Here is a 6,283-nt window from a genome sequence, read left to right as displayed (position 1 = left end):
TTTTGCATATTTTTTATTCTTTTCTTCCATTGCTAATGGAATTATAAGAATTGTTATTTATTAAAAACAATGCAATTTTGTGCCATTGTGCAGTTATCTTTTCTAGAGGTCTGCCATCTGGTGGTTAAAAATAGAATTAATACTGCCGTATTTTGTACTGTATGTCCTAGAACTGATACAAATTCAGTCTTAGATTGTTTTGATGTTTTCCAGTGCTTGAAATATTTCAATCAGATTTTAGATGAATAGCTGGAAATTTCAAAATTCAGAAGATTTACATCAATTCAGCTTTGAAATGAAAGCATATTGTTCACCAAAGAATTCCCGTACACTGAACAAGGAAATAAAAAGTTTCATGTTTATAAACCCATCATTTACTGAATAAGCCACATTTGACTCCATTCATACACTATACTCGGACATGAATCACCAGGGTGTTCATCAAAGGAATCAGAAAAGTCAAAAGGGTGGCTGCAATTGAATTGGAAACCTTTCCCTATTTATGATCCATGGAAAAAGGTGAAACTTCAATCATGCAGTTGCTGTTGTCATTTTGACCTTTTTGTCACATAGTAGCACAACCTCAAAGTCATGAAACAGGATAGCTATGGTAGCTTGTGAAAGCATTGCAGTGAGCAGTAGAACTGTTAAGGCAACTGAGAGCCCCTGTGTGATATTAAGCTACAGAGAGAAGCTAGAGCATTGATGACAAACCTTTTGGGCTTGACATGTCAAAAATTCAGAAAATGCCTAAGTAGGCCACCCTGAACAGTGGCAATCAGTAGCAATTCTTAGGCTGGATATGGCTGCCACTCAAAAACTCCACCACAAGCCAAGGCATGCAAGTTTTGCAGAATGGTTGGTTGTCTCCATGGCCCAGCGCTCCCCAGGATTTTCCTGACAGTTTTTTTCTCTCTGTTGACAGGCCCTGCGGCCTACTTGAGTTTGCTCCAACCCAGATGAAGACTTTGCTTTTGAAGCATTCTTCTGTGGCCTCTGCAGCCTCCAAATCCTACACAAAAGCATGCCCATTCTCGTGCAATTTTCAGAGAGTCTGGGGTGGACAAGACCTCTGGCCTGTGAGCAGTTCCAGTCCAGACTTTGACGGGGAGCAGGGCATCAGCAGCATCGGCATGGAGGTGTCAGTGGAAGGCGCAGGGCATTGGTAGGGCGGGAGTACGGGAGTGAGGCAATGGTGTAGCAGCAGGGGTAGGGCAGTGGTGGCAGCTGTCCACAACAGTCCCAGTGTCTCATGTGACCATTTGGGAAAATTAATTGCTCACCCCTGGCTCTCTGCAGCCTCTAAAACTGGCCAGGAACATGCTTTTGAGAATAGTGTTGGTTGTTGGTGAACACTGGCATGTCATCCAAAATGTCATTGCAGCTCCCACATGCACAGATGGAGCAGATGAAATGTGATCTGGATGTGAAAGACCAAGTTGTGTATTTTGCAGCGGTCATACCAGATCCTACTCAAACTGCAGCTCAACCTACCTGAACCTCTGCAAGATTGGATGACTGTTTAGAATAATCCAAGAGGTCTCTGATGGATCTGGAGTTTCAGGGGAAACCCCTAGCCTAGAGATTTTCTCAACAATTTAGTGGACAGCTCTATTTTGAGTGTGGTGTCCTGTCCGGGGCCAAACACACATAAGCACACAGAGGGGGCTGAACACGTTATTGGTAAGTTTTGTGAAGTAAATAAACAGCAGAGGAAATATGACCACAAAGAGACATTCACACACACACAGTAGAGAGACAAGTCTGGCAAAGTTTAAGTTTGCCTTAAAAGAGTTCCAATCCAAAGAGCATGCACAAAAGGGGTCAAGTCATAGAGGTTTTGTCAGACAGTCTGGGTCCAGACAGGTTTCAAATCGAGAATCAAGGCATACACAGTCTGGGTAAATGAACAATTATTAATTGAGAGCCTTGAGCTTGATATGATTCTTCAATATAAGCAGCCCCACTGCCTATATTGGAAGGACTCCTTTCTTGTGAGGAATCTTACAGAATGCCTCTCTTCTCTTCTCCTCTCCTTTCAGCATGGCAAGCCCTTGCACTGGGACTTGGTGGCAGCTAAGACTTTGAATCCCATAGCAGCTGGGCCTGCTGATTAAGGGACAAGCCCACTTTGTCTGTCTACAGCTCCTCTCCCGACCTCAGCAGTGGTTCATCTGGCATCGCTGGAATTGGCTGCTCATTATCAATCTCCTGGTTATATCAGGATCATATCATCTGAGTTTAAACTTGCCATGCCACTTGGTTGATCTCTGGAAGATGATGCCTCAAGGGGAAGCTGTTGCATAAATTACTATTGCAGGTGCAACAGTGCATTCTTGTGATAATAGATCTTATCCTAATCACCAACTTATTAGATTAGTTCCATGCCCTCTTTGAAGACAATGTGGAGGCTAAAACTGATCCATCAAGCAGGAAGCTAATCAGGGAAAATTACATCTATTCTTAGGCTGCAACTCTTGTTTCCAGGCCCTATTCAAAGTCCTGATCAGTACCTTTAGAGCCTTATATAATCTGCTCTATTAGGGCCATTTTACCAAACTTTCTGCTTCTCCAGCTATTTCATTTTAAATCAGAAAACCTTTTAAAAGGTTTTAAATATGTACCTAGAGCAGAAGTCTCCAACCATTTTGGTTTGGCAGCCCGGAAAGGGAGGCAGGCATCGTTACACACATGTGCATGTGCACAGATGGACCATGCATGAGCACATGCACACACACAAACAGGCTGTGCGCAAACACATGTGCACATGCAAACAGGGCCGCATGAGTGTGAGTGATACAAATGGGTGGCGCTAGTGCCAGTGGGATGCTTGGGGTGGCACTAGCATGAGTGTGGGGAATAAGTGCACGCACACATGCACATGCACTGGCCATCCCTTCACATGGCCTGGTGGCCAAGAGACCATGGACCGGTAGTGGGCCACAGCCCACAGGTTGGGGACCCCTGAGCTAGAGAACCATTTTGTTGTAGTGGTTAAGGCATTTGGGTAAAAACCAGAGAACATGAAGCATAAAGCCAACTGAGTGACCTTGATCCAGTCATATTATCTCAGCCCTAGGAAGAAGGAAATGGTAAGCCACTTCCAAAAACATTGCCAAGAACTGCAGGGACTTGTCAACACTGACTCAAAGGCTATATATATTTTTTTCTCAGTGTTTTCTTCATTATTTGTTATCATTTTCATTCACAACCTACACAGAAGCTTTCTTTTACAGTCGTATCTGTTGGTCTTAAAAGTAACGTATTTAAGAAATAGCCTGCTTGCAGCAGTCACACCGAAATTGTGAAGATAAAAATAATTTCTTCTATCAATTATACCAGTAGATGGTAACTTCCATTGTGGCAGCAGGGAAAAAAATAATGCATAGTGCAATAGCATTCTAGAGCCATTATAGTTAATGGGTTGATGGTTGAGTTCCCGAAACTTATAGTTTTGGGGGACTTCAATCTACCATCTCTGGGAGGATCATCTGAGTTGGCTCGGGAGTTCATGGCTTCCATGACGGCCATGGACCTGACGCAAGTAATTTCAGGACCGACTCATGAGGGAGGCCACATCCTTGACCTAGTTTTCTTATCTGGTCGGTGGTTAGATGATCTTGGTGGGGGCTCTCCAATTATTATGCCCCTGTCATGGACCGATCATCATCTCCTGCGGCTGGTCTTCCGTTTTGCCACCCCCCGCCGTGGGTGTGTGGAACCAGTTAGATGGTACCGCCCCAGACGCTTAATGGATTCCGCGAGGTTCCAGGCAGCGCTGGGGTCCCCACCTGCCTCCCCCACTCACAGCTCGGCAGATGCCTTAGTGGAAGCTTGGGAAAGGGCAGCCACTGAGGCTCTTGACCGAGTTGTACCCCTGCGGCCCCTGACCCGATGCAGATCCCGTCGAGCTCCATGGTTCTCCGCGGAGCTCCGGGAGATGAAGCGTCGGAGACGGGGCCTAGAGAGCGGTTGGAGGTCCAGCCGATCCGAATCCGACTGATTGCGACTAAGAACCCATATTAGGTCTTATCTCGCTGCGATAAGGGTGGCGAGGTCTAATCACTTCGCTACCCTTATCGCGTCCGCAGATAATCACCCGGCCGCTCTGTTTAGGGTGACTCGCTCCCTTTTTAATCAGGAGGTGAGGGAGGAACCCTTGCAGGGTCGTGCCGAGGAGTTTAACAATTATCTGTTGGACAAAATCGCTCGGATTCGGACCGGTCTGGACTCTGACTGGGCAGAGTCTGGCGATCAGGACACGGGCGGTCTTGTCGATATCACCTGGGAGGAGTTTGATTCTGTGACTCCGGAGGAAGTGGACAGGATTATGGGGAGACTGAGCTCCACCACATGTTTATTGGACCCGTGCCCTTCCTGGCTGGTTTATGCAGCCCGGGAGAGGACACGCAGCTGGTTCCAGGCAGTTATATCAGCTTCTCTGAGTGAGGGTAGCTTCCCTGCCATCTTGAAAGAGGCGGTGGTGAGGCCCCTCCTCAAGAAGCCTGCCCTGGACCCAGCTGTATTGAACAACTTTCGTCCGGTCTCCAACCTTCGCTTTCTTGCGAAGGTTGTTGAGAGTGTGGTGGCACATCAGCTCCCTTTGGTCCTGGATGAAGCGGATTATCTAGACCCGTACCAATCGGGCTTCAGGCCCGGGCACAGCACGGAGACGGCATTGGTCGCGCTGGTGAATGATCTCTGGAGGGCTCAGGACAGGGGTCATTCCTCTGTTCTAGTCCTATTAGACCTCTCAGCGGCTTTCGATACCATCGACCATGGTATCCTGCTGCGGCGTCTCAGGGGATTGGGAGTGGGAGGCACGGTTTTACAGTGGTTCTCCTCCTATCTCCAGGGACGCTCGCAGTCGGTGTTGACAGGGGGGCAGAGGTCGACCGCGAGGTCTCTCGTTTGTGGAGTTCCTCAGGGGTCGGTCCTCTCGCCTCTCCTGTTCAACATCTATATGAAACCGCTGGGTGAGATCATTTGTGGCTTTGGAGTTGGGTATCATCAGTACGCTGATGATACCCAGCTTTTTCTTTCTACCCCAAACCACCCCAGTGATGCCCTCAATGTGATGTCCCGTTGCCTGGAGGCAGTTTGGGTCTGGATGGGGAGGAACAGACTTCAGCTCAACCCCGACAAGACCGAGTGGCTTTGCATACCTTCATCCCGGGTCTATTCGGATATTCCATCTCTTTCTATGGGGGGTGAATTATTACCCCCCGTAGATAGGGCTCGCAACTTGGGAGTCCTCCTAGATTCACGGCTCACCTTGGAAGATCACATGGTGGCTGTGACTAGGGGGGCTTTCGCCCAGGTTCACCTGGTGCGCCAGTTGTGGCCCTATCTAAGCCGGGATGATTTATGCATGGTCACTCACGCGCTCGTGACCTCTCGTCTAGACTACTGCAACGCTCTCTACATGGGGCTTCCCTTGAGGACCACCCGGAGGCTCCAACTGGTACAGAATGCAGCCGCGAGAGTTGTGTTGGGAGTCTCCCGATACTCCCATGTTACACCTCTGCTCCGTGAGCTGCATTGGTTGCCAGTTGTCTTCCGGGTGAGATTCAAGGTGTTAGTAATGGTGTTTAAAGCCCTACATGGCAGGGGTCCGGAGTACCTTAGGGAACACCTGCTGCCGGCGTCTACTTCCCTCCGCCCTGTGCGTTCCCACAGAGAGGGCCTCCTCAGGGTGCCACCGGTCAGAGAATGCCGACTGGTGGCCCCCAGGGGGAGATCCTTCTCTGTGGGCGCCCCGGAGCTATGGAACCAGTTACCGGTTGAGCTCCGGACGGCGCCCGATCTGCGCTCCTTTCGCCGCGATCTGAAAACATACTTGTTCGAGCAAGCCGGCCTGGCCTGAGGGGGGATTGGTGGGGTTTTTTATTATTTTTATTGGTTTTTTTTACCATGTATCAATTGTATTTTATCGGGCATGTATTTAATTATTTTTTAGTTTTTGTAAATTTCTGTGTTTTATTCTTGCCCTGTACACCGCCCTGAGTCCTCCGGGAGAAGGGCGGTATAGAAATATTAATAAATTAAATTAAATTAAATTAATTATTTCATGTACTAATTCAGTGAGATAATCATGAAAATGTAGGTATTGTGAAAAATGAACAAAGGGCAATATAAATCAAACAACTGGTATTTCACAGTTGGCAATAAATGTGCTAGGCGTGCCTGGTATTTATAGTGGTTAGTCACTATAATAGTTTTATTAGCAAATCATATTTCCTACTGATACTCAGGGTTCAAAAATCTACTTATGCAACGTGAC

The sequence above is a fragment of the Vipera ursinii genome, assembly GCF_947247035.1.
Source record: "Vipera ursinii genome assembly, chromosome: 1".
In the NCBI taxonomy this organism is placed as follows: domain Eukaryota; kingdom Metazoa; phylum Chordata; class Lepidosauria; order Squamata; family Viperidae; genus Vipera; species Vipera ursinii.
This window is presented reverse-complemented; position numbering follows the sequence as displayed.